Here is a 17635-nt window from a genome sequence, read left to right on the forward strand (position 1 = left end):
GTCCAGTCTTAGCTACTGGACCACCAGGAAGCCCCTGGTTTGGTTTTAGATGAAGATGGTATCTAACGTGATATCTTGGGCCATTTCAGTCACTGACTCAGTTTCCTGAGTTTCTTCAAAGCACGCACGAGGTACACATAATAAACCGGTGTGCAAAACAAGGAAAGGGAGTTCATACTACAACACTGTATGCTTACAAATAGCTAAATGGTAAATGGCATGTTATTTATTTTTAATTGCTATGGAGAAAAAAAAAGAATGCAGGATTCACACATTTTATAACATGAATAAACATTAAAACCATCTTTAGCGAAAAATATCCGAAAAGGCCACACAGATCCCATATTCACCGTCTGCTCTAAGTCCATCAAGTTTGTCCAAATCAACGTACATCTCCATAGCATTCCTAAAAAAAAGGGGGGGGGGGTGGGAAGAAAAGATATATTCATACAATTGAACAATTGCTGAAAGGGAAGTGGGGCTGTGGATTACATTATAGTGCAGAAACCAAATGATGTCCTGATTTTGGAGATTATGTGGAGGTTCTGCAGGAGAATGCACCCACTTTGAATAAAACACATAGAGTGATTTAGATGATGTGGCAAATGCGAGCACTTTTTCCCTTTGCTAGGAGTTTTCTGTACATTTTACCCAGAAAGGAAATTATGTTTCAAAACAAACAAGTCGATACCATAAAAGAAAATCGAATTAGACAGGCAGAAAATTTTCTATAGAGTTCAGACTTACCCAGGCGAAGTTCAAGGGAAGCTGTGATGCTCCACTGTCCTTGTAGGAGTCCACATGGAATGAAGAAGTACTGTGGGAAGTCTATTAGTAACCACTGTGCCTTGGGTCTGCAGAACAAACAGATTTTGCAAATAAAATGTTCCCCATAACTTCACAAAAAGTTGTTAGACTACATTCAGTAAAGTTGAATAATTTTCGATCAATTTACAATCATAGAAACTACTACAACTTACAATCCCAATCAATACATAAAAATCACTTGCATTTCTATAAACTAATAACAAACAGAAACAAACATTAAGAAAATCTCACTTATAATTGCACCCAAAAGAATAAAACATCTAGCAACAAACTTAATCAAGGACATAAAAGACCAGTAGTCAGAAAACTAGAAAGCACTGATAAAGAAACCAAAGAAAACACAAATAAACAGAAAACGACACCACGCTCAAACACTGGAACAAGAGGAATTCAAATGCCCATTTCAAACAAAGCCATCAACAAATACACTGACTGCCATCACAAAATGATATTCAATGGCCTTTTCACAGAAACAGAAATACTCCTACTAGTAGGCTGCTAATATTGAACAGGACCTTAAAGGGCCAAGAAGACTCTGAGAAAGAAGATCACTGCTGGAGATATCTTCCTCTCCGACTTCAAACTACAGCACGGCCCTGTAGTAACCACCACAGTGAGGAACTGGCAGGAACACAGACACAGGGACTCCAGGAAAGAAGAGAGAGCCCAGGAGTGAACCCACATGGACATGGTCAGTTCATGAAAATCAAACCAGGAATGAGCCAAGAGGAAAGGACACTCTTCTGAAGAAACAGGGACAGGAAAACTGGCCAACTACTCAGAAGAACATCTGCGAAGGTTATCCTCTAGGCCATCGAACAGAAATCGAACTGAAAACCTGCCATTTGTACATGGAGCTCCCCCCACCCCCCCCACCCCCCGAGTGCTCTGAGATGGACCTCCGGTCAGCACTCAGCTGGACACAGGAAACATCTACTTCGTCCTCATTTCCCCCTCTTTCAGCGTCTCCCTGCTGGCGGGCACTGAGGCAACCCCTCTCCTCTCAGCTGGGATGCAGCCCCATAACCCCGGAGCCCGAGTCCTGAGGGTCCTGAGGAGACAGAACTCCCACCAGAGAAGAGCGGGCAGCCCCATGCTCACAGACCTCAGAGGGCTCACTCACAAGCAGCTCTGCTGTGAGCACTCAGACTGGAAGCCCAAACTGAAATGGAGCACAATGGCTCCATGACCCTCCTCAAAACACGGCTAAGGAACAGTCAGAGCCTGGATGGAATGCAGCCATAAAAAGGAACATATTTGAGTCCGCTCTAAGGAAGGGGATGAACCAAGAGCGTATTAAACAGGCAAGTCAGTCAGAAAGAGGAAAACATGGAATCGAGAAGGATGGGTCTGACGAATCTGTTCACATAGCAGCACCGGAGATGCAGACATAGAGGACAGACTTACGGACCAGGGTGGGGAATGGAGAGAGCAACATGGATGCATGTACACCAACATTTGTAAGTAGACAACCAGTGGGATTTGCTGTTAGGACTCAGGGAACTCAAACTGGGGCTCTGTAATAACCTAGAGAGGTGGGGATGGATGGGATGTGGGAGGGAGTTTCCAGAGCGAGGGGACACAAGTACGTCTATGGTTCGTTCGCGTGGATGTATGACAAATCAAACCGATATTGTAAAGCAGTGATCAATCAACTAGAAATAAATAACTATTTATTAAAAAAATGAAATGAACAGAAGCACAAACTTTGAAACTAACACCGGAATTCCATTTAAAAAACTATACAGTTTGAGAAAACAACAAAAGCTCTCCATGACTTTTGGTCTGGTGATGAGTTCTAACACACAACAAAAAAGCCAAATTACCAAATAGGAATATACATTATTTCAAATATTGACTTTTACAATTTTATACATTGACTGTGTGAAGGACCTTATTCCAGAGAACCAAAAGACACTCTGTTAACTGAACCAGTGACCACCCAACCTTCCAGGCAAAATAGAAGAGAAAACACCTGCAGGAGTCATCTTACCACCAGAGGTCCTGGTAAGGAACAAGGAACTAACAAGCTCCCACCAACCAGGATTCTGCACAGGTCAGCAAGAGGTCAGCAAGAGATGGGAGAGACTGCAGACCAGAGGTCTAGCAACTTCCATCTAGCAACAAAACACAGCATAGTTAAAATTATTTCAATGTTACAAAAATAAATAAATAAATAAATAAATAAAAGGACAGAAGTTCTTTGAACACATGACTGAGGTTAGGGGTGAGGCAGTACATGTATGTGCCGGGAAAATCTTAAAGTATGAGAAAGTAAAGAAATTAAAGACAACTATCAAGCTGTCCAAACTGATAAAAATGAATGATTACAGAGTTTTATCTGTATACATTAGCCGATAATGCTCTGAAAAGGAATTAAAAAAAAAATCTCTTTCAATAATGTCAACATGAATAAAATACATTGCCATGGATGTAACGAGGATGACAAGACTGGCACACTGGAAATTATACACCCTGGCTGAAAAATATCCTGAATACATGGACAGATATTCGATAATGATGGAAAGACAAGATGGCAACACCATGGAATGAATCTTCAAACTGAAATGAAGATTCGATATGATTTGATCGCTCAGAGCTTTTGTCTCATCAATTGTTATTAAAGGAAAAAAGAGATAGAGAAAGCTGCTGACTTAGACTTGAGGCGGGGTGTACGCCCTGCTGGGCTCTAGCCAGATATTCTACAGGCACTAGCAGTCAGCTAAGGAAAGAAAGGCACTGTCTCAGGGAATGGCCCCAGTCCCCTCCCCCACGACATGCCTTGAGGTCACATTGGCAGCAGGTGAGTCATCCGGGGCCAAAAACTGATTGACATGAATCTTGAAGAAAGGCAGTATTCCAGGCAATTATATCATTTCCTTAACATAGATGAGGAGAACAAGGTAGGAGGAAAACATACTGTATTGTTCAAGTCGCTTCTGAGCCTTTTGGGGGAACCGACCTGAAGCCAGAGTCTAGCACAAAACATAGGATATTTACATCGCTTGAGACAAACATTTCCTTAGGAACAAATGCATTGCTTAGCTCAAGGTTTGTCTGCGAAATGCTTACACATCAGGAGATGACTCCAAGCTGGGTTTCCACACACAAGAACATACATGCAAAGGACAAGCCTGCACAGCCCATCTGCCCCCCTCCCCCACAGCCAGCAGCATTTCCAAGTGACCTCCTAAGGCCTTCCCCAAACTACATGGGCACTTCTGGGTTTCCTGTTTGCCTCACTTCGAACACATTTCTTAAAAAAATAAAACAAAACAAAACTCTCACACTTCTTGATAGAATGCCACAGTGGAAGGAAAACAGGCCTTCAATATTTAAACCTCCCTGTGCAAACACTTGGAGCTTGCTTTTGTTTTGTTTTGTTTTGAATTACACCACCACATAATTTAAACTGTTTACACATTCTAATTATTCAGTTCCAAAACACCAAATTTGTATTGCACAACGTCCCTATGAAAAGGCCCACGCAGCAGGACAGCCACAGATTCTGCCATGAAAGGGCAGCAAGGTGCCCTCCCCCCTTCTTTGCTGCCTGGGCGGCCACCAGGGTTTGAAATCCATGCACCCTACTAAGTTTCTAGGGTGCAATTCGCGGACCCTTCCCTTTCCCATCCCAGCAGGTGCTCCAGGGCTTGCTGGCCTACAAAGTGCCAGAAGCAGGGCTGGGCCAGCTGGCCAGGGTTCATGGTTCTGTCCCTTGGACTTGCAGCAGACAATAGGCTGCTTTGGAAAACCCTGCAGACTCGGAGATTTTTCAGCAGACGGGTGGAGCGGTAAAGGCCTTGACCCCAAAGGTTAGGCCTTTCTGCGACCGCCAGGTTGGGGAGCTCCGAGAATGTGCCAACAGAAGGCGGAATACGTGGTTCCCTGCTCCACGCAGTCCCAGTGCCCTGACCTGTGGTCCGCACCCCTCCGCTGTGCCCACTGGGTGCAGATCCTTGGGGACCTAGGAGCTCACGAAATGGGCGTCCCCAGCCGCAATGGCCACCTCAGAGAGCACAACTGGGAAGCCCTCCCCCACCCCGCCAGGAGCCGACCCCAGCCGAGACCGGACCCCCCGCTCCATGCCACCAGGGTTCGCCCCGCCCGTGCCCCGCTCCCGGCGGGTTCCCAGCCGCAGTGGCGACCCCAGGGAGCACAATTGAGACCGACCCCCAACCCACAGCGATCGGAATCTCGACACGCACAGCCCGGGTTTACCCCGCCCCAGGTGCGCTCCCGGCACGTTTCCAGCCGCAGTGGCCAGCTCCGAGAGCACAACTGGGAAGCCCTCCCCCACCCCCGCCAGGAGCCGACCACCGCCCCGCGCCATCCAGGTTCGCCCCGCCCCTGCCACGCTCCCGGTTCCTTCCCAGCCGCAGTGGGGACCCCCGAGAGCACAACTGGGACCGCCCCCCACCCCCGCCACGACCCGATTCCCAACCCGCGCCTCCCGGGTTCGCCCCGCCCCTGGCGCTCTGCCCAACTTCACCAGGGGCTCCCGGTGAGCCCCGCCCCCACGCCCGGTGCCAGGAGAGGCTCTCGGACCTCGCTACTGCCGCCAGGTCAAACACGAGGACAATACATCCACCCCACAGAGACAATCCAAGCTGTCTATGATTTAGGGAGAAAACGAGGACTACAGAAAGGCAAGATGACCTGACCTAGGAGGACCATGACATTCTATAAAACCAGACAAAGTTGGTTACCAAGGAAATATTTTTTTCCTTGGAACCCAGAAAGCTGGTTCTTTGCATATGCAATGACCAACAATTAGCTTATTACCAAAGCCTGCCTGGCTGCCACCCACACCCCCCCCACCCCCACTCCCCAGAAGACCGGCTCAAAGAAATATTTTAAATCTCAGGCGGAAAACTGGAAGATGTCTTGTCTGTCTCTCTGGATTTAGGTATGTGTCAGTGTGAGCCTTGTGGTTTTTGATAAGATTGCTCAAGTTCTGAGTTCTGATTTCAATGGTCTCAAGACAAGGCAGCCCTTCCAAATCAAACTCCTGGGAATACAAGAAAACATTGACCTAAATGGAAGTCAGAGTCCCGTGAGCTGGGAACTAGTCAATAGGAAATATCTAGAATTTTTGGTTTTGCTCCTCCACTCTAGACATGTCTAAGAGTCAACAACATTAAGCACAACCTGTTCATAGTGCCTAGGTTTCTTTTGAGGTAAAAATTGCTCTATTGTTATACCTGTCACAAGCTCGTCAGCAAGAAAGTACCTGGAAACGACAACAACAAAAGTAAAAAATGTAAATGTGATATGAGCTTTTAGACAAACCCTTAACAATAATTATACTCTAAAATATCTGCCTCTCATAGTCTTGATTGAAGGCAGAGGAGAAGGGGACGACAGAGGATCAGATGGTTAGATGGCATCACTGACTCGATGGACATGAGTTTGAGCAAGCCCCTGGAGTTGGTGACGGACACGGAAGCCTGGCGTCCTGCAGGCCACGGGATCCCAAAGAGTCAGACACGACTGAGCAACTGAACTGAACTGAACTGATCTGACAAACGTTTCTCCAGGTGTTTTGGTTCCCCGAGTTCCGATCCTTGTGCTAAACTAAGTAACGACAGTGTATTCAATAGCTAGGTCATGTCCAAATAAACGAAAGTTCTGAAACATTCACGACTTGAAAGGACCTCCCTTTTACACAGAAAAAAAAGAGATTTTTGACTCTCCACGAATAGTGTCTGGCACCATCCTGACATGTTAAATGTAAGAAAGCAATTGTTTTGTTTTGTTCTGTACTGTTCTTGGGGGTGGGGGGGAAGGGGGGGGCACGCTATAGCGAATGCCAATATAAAAGTCAGTTCTTGGTTGCTGAAGGGAAATGTATGACTTGTTATTACACGAAGGGATGTGGAATGCAATGGCACTTGAGGAAGGAAAACGAAGTAGTTCTGTCTTCCAGGTGGCAGTTTCAGGATGGGGGAAGCAAAGGAATGGGTACAGAATGGGATAAGGAGGTTGTAGGGAAAGTGGACCCCCAGGAAAGAGTTCTGTGCCTAGCACGAGTTTTCTTGAGAGGTTGAACTGCCTTTGCTAATGGAGTTTCAGTTTCTTTACCTCTTAAGTGATCTCTTCTAGGTTGACCTAGGACAGAAATCTTTGGTTAGCTTTGGCTACGTGGAGAAGTAGTGTTTCACGGTGACATATGTGATCCTACCTGACTGTTCGCAACCCTTTTGATATCGATGCACTGCTTCTGCTGCTGCTGCCGCAGCCGCTGCTGCTGCTAAGTCGTTTCAGTCGTGTCCGACTCTGTGCGACCCCGTAGACGGCAGCCCACCAGGCCCCGCAGTCCCTGGGGTTCTCTAGGCAAGAACACTGGAGTGGGTGGCCATTTCCTCCTCCCATGCATGAAAGTGAAAAGTGAACGTGAAGTCGCTCAGTGGTGTCCGACTCTTAGCGACCCCATGGACTGCAGCCTACCAGGCTCCTCCGTCCATGGGATTTTCCACGCAAGAGTACTGGGGTGGGGTGCCATTGCCTTCTCCCAGATCTATGCGCAAGCCTGCCTAAATCACTGACTTCTAGCTAGCTTTGGGATGCCAATGACCATCCACCCTTACCAGGCAACAGAGAAGAGAAACCACTTACCACAGGAGGTCCTGGTAAAGGAACAAGGAACTAACAAGCTCCCACCAACCAGGATTCTGCAGAGGTCAACAAGAGGTCAGTAAGAGATGGCAGACTGCAGTCCAGAGGTCCTAGCGACTTCCATCTTGCAGCAGAGACCCAGCATAGTCCAATCGAATTCAATGTTGCAACAAATAAATAAACAAATAAAAGGACAGAAGTTCTTTGCACACATGACTGAGATTAGGGGTGAGGCAGTACATGTATGTGCCCGGAAAATCTTAAAGTATAAGAAAGGAAAGAAATTAAAGACAACTCTCAAGCTGTCCAAACTGATAAAAACGAATGATTACACAGTTTTATCTGTATACATTAGCAGATAATAATCTGAAAAGGAAATTTAAAAAATTCCCTTTCAATAATGTCAACATGAATACAACACTTTGCCATGGATGTACTGACGATGACAAGACTGGCACGCTGGAAGTTATACACCCTGGCTGAAAACTGTCCTGAATACATGGACAGATATTGCATAACGATGGAAAGACTTAGGATGGCAATCCCATGGGATGCATCTTCAATCTGAAATGAAGATTCGATATGATTTGATCACTCAGAGCTTTTGTGCCATCAACTGTTATTAAAGTATGAAAGAGATAGAGAAAGCTGCTGACTTAGACTTGAGGCGGGGTGTACGCCCTGCTGGGCTCTAGCCAGATGTTCTACAGGCACTAGCAGTCAGCTAAGGAAAGAAAGGCACTGTCTCAGGGAATGGCCCCAGTCCCCTCCCCCACGACATGCCTTGAGGTCACATTGGCAGCAGGTGAGTCATCCGGGGCCAAAAACTGATTGACATGAATCTTGAAGAAAGGCAGTATTCCAGGCAAATATAGCATTTCCTTAACATAGATGAGGAGAACAAGGTACGAGGAAAACATACTGTTTTGTTCAAGTCGCTTCTGAGCCTTTTGGGGGAACCGACCTGAAGCCAGAATCGAGCGGAAATCCATAGGATATTTACATCGCTTAAGACAAACATTTCCTTAGGAAAAAATGCATTGCTTAGCTCAAGGTTTGTCTGCGAAATGCTTACACATCAGGAGATGGCTCCGAGTTGGGTTTCCACACACAAGAACAGGCATGCAAAGGACAAGCCTGCACAGCCCATCTGCCCCCCTCCCCCACAGCCAGCAGCATTTCCAAGTGACCTCCTAAGGCTTTCCCCAAACTACAGGGGCACCTCTGGGTTTCCTGTTTCCCTCACTTCGAACACTTTTCTTTAAAAAAAAAAAAAAATCCCGCACACTTCTTGATAGAATGCCACAGTGGAAGGAAAACAGGCCTTCAATATTTAAACCTCCCTGTGCCAAACACTTGGAGCTTGGTTTGGTTTGGTTTTGTGTTGAATTACACCACCACATAATTTAAACTTTTTACACGTTCTAGTTATTCAGTTCCAAAACACCAAACTTTTATTGCACAAGGTCCCCATGAAAAGGCCCACGCAGCAGGACAGCCACAGATTCTGCCATGAAAGGGCAGCAAGGTGCCCTCCCCCCTTCTTTGCTGCCTGGGCAGCCACCAGGGTTTGAAATCCTTTCTAGGGTGCAATTCGTGGACCCTTCCCTTTCCCATCCCAGCAGGTGCTCCAGGGCCCGCTGGCCTACAAAGCGCCAGAAGCAGGGCTGGGCCAGCCGGCCAGAGTTCAGGGTTCTGTCCCTTGGACTTCCAGCGGACACTAGGCTGCTTGGGAAAACCGCGCAGACTCGGAGATTTTTCAGCAGAGGGGTGGAGCGGTAAAGGCCTTGACCCCAAAGGCGAGGCCTTTCTGCGACCGCCAGGTGGGGGAGCTCCGAGAATGTGCCAACAGAGGGCGGAATACGTGGTTCCCTGCTCCACGCAGTCCCAGTGCCCTGACCTGTGGTCCGCACCCGTCCGCTGCGCCCACTGGATGGCGATCCTTGGGGACCCAGGAGCGCACGAAATGGGCGTGCCCAGCCGCAATGGCGACCCCGAGAGCACAAGTGGGAAGCCCTCCCCCACCCCCGCCAGGAGCCGACCCCCCCGCGACCGGACCCCACCCCTCTCCCCGCGCCGCCAGGGTTCTCCCCGCCCCTGCCGCGCTTCCGGCGGGTTCCCAGCAGCAGTGGCCACCCCCGGGAGCACAACTGGGACCGATCCCCCACCCACAGCCATCGGAATCTCGACCCACGCAGCCCGGGTTTACCCCGCCCCGGGCGCGCTCCCGGCGCGTTTCCAGCCGCAGTGACCACCTCCGAGAGCACAACTGGGAAGGCCTCCCCCACCCCCGCCAGGAGCCGACCCCCGCCCCGCGCTCCCGGTGCTTTCTCAGCCGCAGTGGGGACCCCCGAGAGCACAACTGGGACCGCCCCCCACCCCCGCCACGACCCGATTCCCGACCCGCGCCGCCCGGGTTCGCCCCGCCCCTGGCGCGCTGCCCACCTTCACCGGGGGCTCCCGGTGAGCCCCGCCCCCACGCCCCCACGCCTGTTTCCAGCAGAGGCTCTCGGACCTCGCTACTGCCGCCAGGTCAAACACGAGGACAATACATCCACCCCACAGAGACAATCCAAGCTGTCTATGATTTAGGGATCGAACGAGGACTACAGAAAGGCAAGATGGCCTGACCTAGGAGGGCCATGATATTCTATAGAACCAGACAAAGTTGGTTACCAAGGAAACTTTTTTCCTTGGAACCCGGAAACCTGGTTCTTTGCATATGCAATGACCAACAATGAGCTTGTTACCCAAGCCTGCCTCGCTGCCAGCCCCACCCCCCTCCCCACTCCCCAGAAGACCGGCTCAAAGAAATATTTTAAATCTCAGGCGGAAAACTGGAAGATGTCTTGTCTGTCTCTCTGGATTTAGGTATGTGTCAGTGTGAGCCTTGTGGTTTTTGATAAGATTGCTCAAGTTCTGAGTTCTGATTTCAATGGTCTCAAGACAAGGCAGCCCTTCCAAATCAAACTCCTGGGAATACAAGAAAACATTGACCTAAATGGAAGTCAGAGTCCCGTGAGCTGGGAACTAGTCAATAGGAAATAGCTAGTGTTTTTGGTTTTGCTCCTCCACTCTAGACATGTCTAAGAGTCAACAACATTAAGCACAACCTGTTCATAGTGCCTAGGTTTCTTTTGAGGTAAAAATTGCTCTATTGTTATACCCGTCACAAGCTCGTTCGTCAGCAAGAAAGTACCCGGAAACGACAACAACAAAAGTAAAAAATGTAAATGTGATATGAGCTTTTAGACAAACCCTTAACAATAATTATACTCTAAAATATCTGCCTCTCATAGTCTTGATTGAAGGCAGAGGAGAAGGGGACGACAGAGGATAAGATGGTTGGATGGCATCACTGACTCGATGGACATGAGTTTGAGCAAGCCCCTGGAGTTGGTGACGGACACGGAAGCCTGGCGTCCTGCAGGCCACGGGGTCCCAAAGAGGCAGAGACGACTGAGCAACTGAACTGAACTGAACTGACAAACGTTTCTCCAGGTGTTTTGGTTCCCCGAGTTTCTATCCTTGTGCTAAACTAAGTGACGACAGTGTATTGAATAGCTAGGTCATTTCCAAAGAAATGAAAGTTCTGAAACACTCACGACTTGAAAGGACCTCCCTTTTACACAGAAACAAAAGAGATTTTTGACTCTCCATGAATAGTGTCTGGCACCATCCTGACATGTTAAATGTGAGAAAGCAATTGTTTTGTTTTGTTTTGTTCTGTTCTTGTTGGTGGGGGGTGGCGCGCTATATCGAATGCCAATATAAAAGTCAGTTCTTGGTTGCTGAAGGGAAATGCATGACTTGTTATTACACGAAGGGATGTGGAATGCAATGGCACTTGAGGAAGGAAAACGAAGTAGTTCTGTCTTCCAGGTGGCAGTTTCAGGATGGGGGAAGCAAAGGAATGGGTACAGAATGGGATAAGGAGGTTGTAGGGAAAGTGGACCCCCAGGAAAGAGTTCTGTGCCTAGCACGAGTTTTCTTGAGAGGCTGAACTGCCTTTGCTAATAGAGTTTCAGTTTCTTTACCTCTTAAGTGATCTCTTCTAGGTTGACCTAGGACAGAAATCTTTGGTTAGCTTTGGCTACGTGGAGAAGTAGTGTTTCACGGTGACATATGTGATCCTACCTGACTGTTTGCAACCCTTTTGATATCGATGCACTGCTTCTGCTGCTGCTGCCACCGCCGCCGCCGCTAAGTCGTTTCAGTCGTGTCCGACTCTGTGCGACCCCGTAGACGGCAGCCCACCAGGCCCCGCAGTCCCTGGGGTTCTCTAGGCAAGAACACTGGAGTGGGTGGCCATTTCCTCCTCCCATGCATGAAAGTGAAAAGTGAACGTGAAGTCGCTCAGTGGTGTCCGACCCTTAGCGACCCCATGGACTGCAGCCTACCAGGCTCCTCCGTCCATGGGATTTTCCACGCAAGAGTACTGGGGTGGGGTGCCATTGCCTTCTCCCAGATCTATGCGCAAGCCTGCCTAAATCACTGACTTCTAGCTAGCTTTGGGATGCCAATGACCATCCACCCTTACCAGGCAACAGAGAAGAGAAACCACTTACCACAGGAGGTCCTGGTAAAGGAACAAGGAACTAACAAGCTCCCACCAACCAGGATTCTGCAGAGGTCAACAAGAGGTCAGTAAGAGATGGCAGACTGCAGTCCAGAGGTCCTAGCGACTTCCATCTTGCAGCAGAGACCCAGCATAGTCCAAACGAATTCAATGTTGCAACAAATAAATAAACAAATAAAAGGACAGAAGTTCTTTGCACACATGACTGAGATTAGGGGTGAGGCAGTACATGTATGTGCCCGGAAAATCTTAAAGTATAAGAAAGGAAAGAAATTAAAGACAACTCTCAAGCTGTCCAAACTGATAAAAACGAATGATTACACAGTTTTATCTGTATACATTAGCAGATAATAATCTGAAAAGGAAATTTAAAAAATTCCCTTTCAATAATGTCAACATGAATACAACACTTTGCCATGGATGTACTGACGATGACAAGACTGGCACGCTGGAAATTATACACCCTGGCTGAAAACTGTCCTGAATACATGGACAGATATTCCATAACGATGGAAAGACTTAGGATGGCAATCCCATGGGATGCATCTTCAATCTGAAATGAAGATTCGATAGGATTTGATCGCTCAGAGCTTTTGTGCCATCAACTGTTATTAAAGTATGAAAGAGATAGAGAAAGCTGCTGACTTAGACTTGAGGCGGGGTGTACGCCCTGCTGGGCTCTAGCCAGATATTCTACAGGCACTAGCAGTCAGCTAAGGAAAGAAAGGCACTGTCTCAGGGAATGGCACCAGGCCCCCTCCCCCACGACATGCCTTGAGGTCACATTGGCCGCAGGTGAGTCATCCGGGGCCAAACACTGATTGACATGAATCTTGAAGAAAGGCAGTATTCCAGGCAAATATAGCATTTCCTTAACATAGATGAGGAGAACAAGGTACGAGGAAAACATACTGTTTTGTTCAAAGTCGCTTCTGAGCCTTTTGGGGGAACCGACCTGAAGCCAGAATCGAGCGGAAATCCATAGGATATTTACATCGCTTAAGACAAACATTTCCTTAGGAAAAAATGCATTGCTTAGCTCAAGGTTTGTCTGCGAAATGCTTACACATCAGGAGATGGCTCCGAGATGGGTTTGCACACACAAGAACATGCATGCAAAGGACAAGCCTGCACAGCCCATCTGCCCCCCTCCCCCACAGCCAGCAGCATTTCCAAGTGACCTCCTAAGGCTTTCCCCAAACTACAGGGGCACCTCTGGGTTTCCTGTTTCCCTCACTTCGAACACTTTTCTTTAAAAAAAAAAAAATCCCACACACTTCTTGATAGAATGCCACAGTGGAAGGAAAACAGGCCTTCAATATTTAAACCTCCCTGTGCCAAACACTTGGAGCTTGGTTTGGTTTGGTTTTGTGTTGAATTACACCACCACATAATTTAAACTTTTTACACGTTCTAATTATTCAGTTCCAAAACACCAAACTTTTCTTCCACAGGGTCCCCATGAAAAGGCCCATGCAGCAGGACAGCCACAGATTCTGCCATGAAAGGGCAGCAAGGTACCCTCCCCCCTTCTTTGCTGCCTGGGCGGCCACCAGGGTTTGAAATCCATGCACCCTACTAAGTTTCTAGGGTGCAATCCGTGGACCCTTCGCTTTCCCATCCCAGTAGGTGCTCAAGGGCCCGCTGGCCTACAAAGTGCCAGAAGCAGGGCTGGGCCAGCCGGCCAGAGTTCAGGGTTCTGTCCCTTGGACTTCTAGCGGACACTAGGCTGCTTGGGAAACCCGCGCAGACTCGGAGATTTTTCAGCAGAGGGGTGGAGCGGTAAAGGCCTTGACCCCAAAGGCGAGGCCTTTCTGCGACCGCCAGGTGGGGGAGCTCCGAGAATGTGCCAACAGAGGGCGGAATACGTGGTTCCCTGCTCCACGCAGTCCCAGTGCCCTTACCAGTGGTCCGCAGCCCTCCGCTGCACCCACGGGATGGCGATCCTTGGGGACCCAGGAGCGGACGAAATGGGTGTTCCCAGCCTCAGTGGAGACCCCTGAGAGCACAACTGGGAAGCCCTCCCCATCCCCGCCAAGAGCCAACCCCCGCCACAACCGGACCCCCTCCCCTCGCGCCAGGGTTCGCCCCGCCCCTGCCGCCCTCCCGGCGCGTTCCCAGCCGCAGTGGCGACCCCCGGGAGCACAACTGGGACCGACCCCCACCTACAGCCATCGTAATCTCGACCCGCGCAGCCGGAGTTTACCCCGCCCCGGTGCGCTCCCGGCGCGTTTCCAGCCGCAGTGGCCACTTCCGAGAGCACTACTGGGACGCTTTCCACCCCCTCCCGACCGGAAACCCGCCCCGCGCCGCCCGGTTTCGCCCCGCCCCTGCCTCGCTCCCGGTACCTTTCCAGCCGCAGTGGGCACCCCCGAGAGCACAACTGGGACCGCCCCCCACCCCCTCCCGATTGGAACCCCGACCCGCGCCGCCCTGTTTCGCCCCGCCCCTGCCACGCTCCCGGTACCTTACCAATTTCTAGCGTTCACGCCCGGGTAGGAGCAGGATGTAGGAGTGTGGGAGATGTGTCTGGAGCCTGACAGCCTCAGCTCCGCTCTGGCCTGCCCTTTGGACCTAGGAGCCAGGCCAACTTGCAGAGGGCTTATTGCCCTATTGTATGCAAACTACCAAGGCCTACCGCCAGGAGAGCTCTGTCGGAGGGAAGGGAAGTACCCCAGGCTGCGTTCCCAAGCTGTTGCTAGGCAACCCAGACTCAGCGCTAAACGGAGGGAATCAGGGTCCTAGTGCCCCAGTCTTGGGGAGGGAGCTCCACAGCCAGAGTGTTCCTCCGTTTGTGCCCAGAAAGCGCCTGCCAGACTGGGCTTCCCTGGAGCTCTGTTGCAGAGCAGAGACGTGTGGATGTGTTTTGGAGCCTTGACTTGTGTGTTTGGGCTCCCTAGCACAGCCCCAGCGTAGGGGAACCAGCCCCTTAGCAAAGAGCTCCAGGCAGTGCTTTGTGCCCAGGCCTGGATGCCCAGTCCCAGCACGCGGGAGAGATGAGTTAGGCCGTCGGCGGGTTCTTGCAAGCCTGTATTGGAAAGGACCGAATGAGCTTCACACCGGCGGAGCTGCAGATCTGTGCCCAGGCGCGATAGGACAGAGCCCCTGTCGAGAGGCTGCTCTGCCTGAGCGAGCCTCGCCAAGCCCTTCCCAGCTTCCAGCTTTCGCGCAGGGGAAGGAACAGACTGCGGAAGTGGGGGAGACGTGACTGGCGGGCGCCTTACTGGCCTCAGCTCCGCTCTTCCCTTCCCTTTGCACCTATGATCCATGCCTCCTTGCAGAGGGCTTAGGGACCGAAGGAGAGCTCTGTCAGAGGGAAGGGAAGCGCCCGAGGCTGCATTCCCAGCTGTTGCTTAGCCGCCCAGACTCAGCGCTGCACAGGGGGAATCAGGCTCTCTGTGCCCCTATGTTGGGCACACAGCTTCACACACAGGTGTGTCTCAGTAGGAATCAAGAAAGTTCCTGACAGAGTGAGGTTCACTAGAGCTATACTAAAGAGCAAAGACTTGTCCATGTGGTCTTGCCTTCTCCTGTGCGTTTGGGTCTCCGGGCTCACCCCCAGCTCCGTGGAAACAACCCCTGAGAAAATATCTTCAAGATCCGCTTTTCCCAGTGTCTGGGAACTGGGGTTCGTAGGAGGAGAGAAAAGCACGCCTCCATCGGGAACGAAAAGGCAGCCAACCTGCCTGTGTTTTGAAGCCTCTATTTGGAAGGAATGGGTTAGCTTCTCCTAAAGGAGACCTCCAGATCTGCTCAGAAGTCGGTAATTCCAGAGGCAGGGTGCTGGTTCCTGATTGCCCTTTGCTAGCCTTGCAAAGATATTCCTAGGTTCTAGAGTTATTTTCCATGAAGGAGCAGGCTTCGGGAATGTGTCAGACGGGACTGGCTCCTTATTGGCCTCAGCTCAGCTATTGCCTTTCCATTCAAACTAGGACAAGGGCCTACTTTATGAAGGGTAAGGGTCTTCTTCTTTGCAAACTGCCAAGGGCTACAGCAATGAGACCTCTGTCAAGGCGAGGGAAGCCTAAGAGGATGGATTCTCAAGCAGGTGCTTTGCCACAAAGCATCAGCACCCCACGGAGAGAATCAAGCTCCCTGTGCCCCAATGTTGGGAGTGTAGCTTCATACACAGAGTTGTCTCTATAGGAGCCAAGAATGTTCCTGAGAGATTAGGTTCACTAAACCTCTCCTACAGAGCATAGACCTGTCCATGTGGTTTTGCCTTCCCCTGTGAGTTGGGTCCCCGAGGTCCGCCACACATCCGGGGAAACTGTGCCTGAGGAAAGATCTCCAGGAACCGCTTCACTGAGGCTGGGAAACGCTGTTCACAGGAAGTAAGGCAAGGGAATCTCCTGCAGAGAAAAAGAGGCCTTACTGTCCCTGGAGGAGCAGGCTGCCAGAGTGTGTGAAACCTGACTGTTGCCTTACTGGCCTCAGCTCTGCCATTGCCTGTTCATCCGAGCTAGGACCCAGGCCTACTTGGAGAAGCGTTTGGGTGCGGATTTCTACAAAGTGCCAAGGGCTACAGCAGTGAGAATTCTCTCAGCGGTAAGGGAGAGCATTGTATGGATTCTCAAGCTGTTTTCTGAACGACAGCATCAAAATGAACAGAGAGAACCCCTATGTTAGGTATGCAGCTTCACACACAGAGGTGTCTCTATAGGAACCAAGAATGTTCCTGAGAGATGAGGTTCACTAGAGGTCTGCTGCAGAGTATAGACGTCTCCATGTGGTCTTGCCTTCCCCTGTGGCTTTGGGTCTCCGGGCTCGGCCCCAGCTCCGTGGAAACAACCCCTGAGAAAATATCTTCAAGATCCACTTTTCCCAGAGGCTGGGAACTGGGGTTCATAGGAGGAGAGAAAAGCAAGCCTTCTTCGGGCACGAAAGGCAGCCAACCTGCCTGTGTTTTGAAGCCTCTATTTGGAAGGAATGGGTTAGCTTCTCCTAAAGGAGACCTCCAGATCTGCTCAGAAGTCAGTAATTCCAGAGGCAGGGTGCTGGTTCCTGACTGCCCTTTGCCAGCCTTGCAAAGACATTCCAAGATTCTAGAGTTATATTCCATGAAGGAGCAGGCTTTGGGAATGTGTCAGACGGGACTGGCTCCTTATTGGCCTCAGCTCAGCTATTGCCTTTCCATTCAAACTAGGACAAGGGCCTACTTTATGAAGGGTAAGGGTCTTCTTCTTTGCAAACTGCCAAGGGCTACAGCAATGAGACCTCTGTCAAGGCGAGGGAAGCCTAAGAGGATGGATTCTCAAGCACGTGCTTTACTACAAAGCATCAGCACCCCACGGAGAGAATCAAGCTCCCTGTGCCCCAATGTTGGGAGTGTAGCTTCACACACAGAGTTGTCTCTATAGGAGCCAAGAATTTTCCTGAGAGATTAGGTTCACTAAACCTCTCCTACAGAGCATAGACCTGTCCATGTGGTTTTGCCTTCCCCTGTGAGTTGGGTCCCCGAGGTCTGCCACACATCCGGGAAAACTGTGCCTGAGAAAAGATCTCCAGGAACCGCTTCGCTGAGGCTGGGAAACGCTGTTCACAGGAAGTAAGGCAAGGGAATCTCCTGCAGAGAAAAAGAGGCCTTACAGTCCCTGGAGGAGCAGGCTG

The 17635-nt window shown here is 50.1% G+C and overlaps 1 long non-coding RNA gene across 6 annotated transcripts; it reads right to left on the minus strand.

The window, feature by feature from the left end:
- Window positions 1-204: 204 nt before the first annotated feature.
- LOC129643293 (uncharacterized) lies at window positions 205-14704 on the minus strand. 6 transcript variants are annotated; one of them, XR_008710227.1, is made up of 4 exons: window positions 14498-14704; window positions 2822-2945; window positions 748-854; window positions 205-406 (listed from the first exon to the last, which is right to left on the minus strand). It is a non-coding gene; the product is annotated as an uncharacterized LOC129643293 (long non-coding RNA). The 6 variants fall into 6 exon arrangements; XR_008710226.1 differs by lacking the exon at window positions 14498-14704 and adding an exon at window positions 14195-14318; XR_008710230.1 differs by lacking the exon at window positions 14498-14704 and adding an exon at window positions 14191-14268.
- Between the last annotated feature and the right edge of the window lie 2931 nt (window positions 14705-17635).

The sequence above is a fragment of the Bubalus kerabau genome, chromosome 2 (assembly GCF_029407905.1).
Source record: "Bubalus kerabau isolate K-KA32 ecotype Philippines breed swamp buffalo chromosome 2, PCC_UOA_SB_1v2, whole genome shotgun sequence".
NCBI lineage: Eukaryota > Metazoa > Chordata > Mammalia > Artiodactyla > Bovidae > Bubalus > Bubalus kerabau.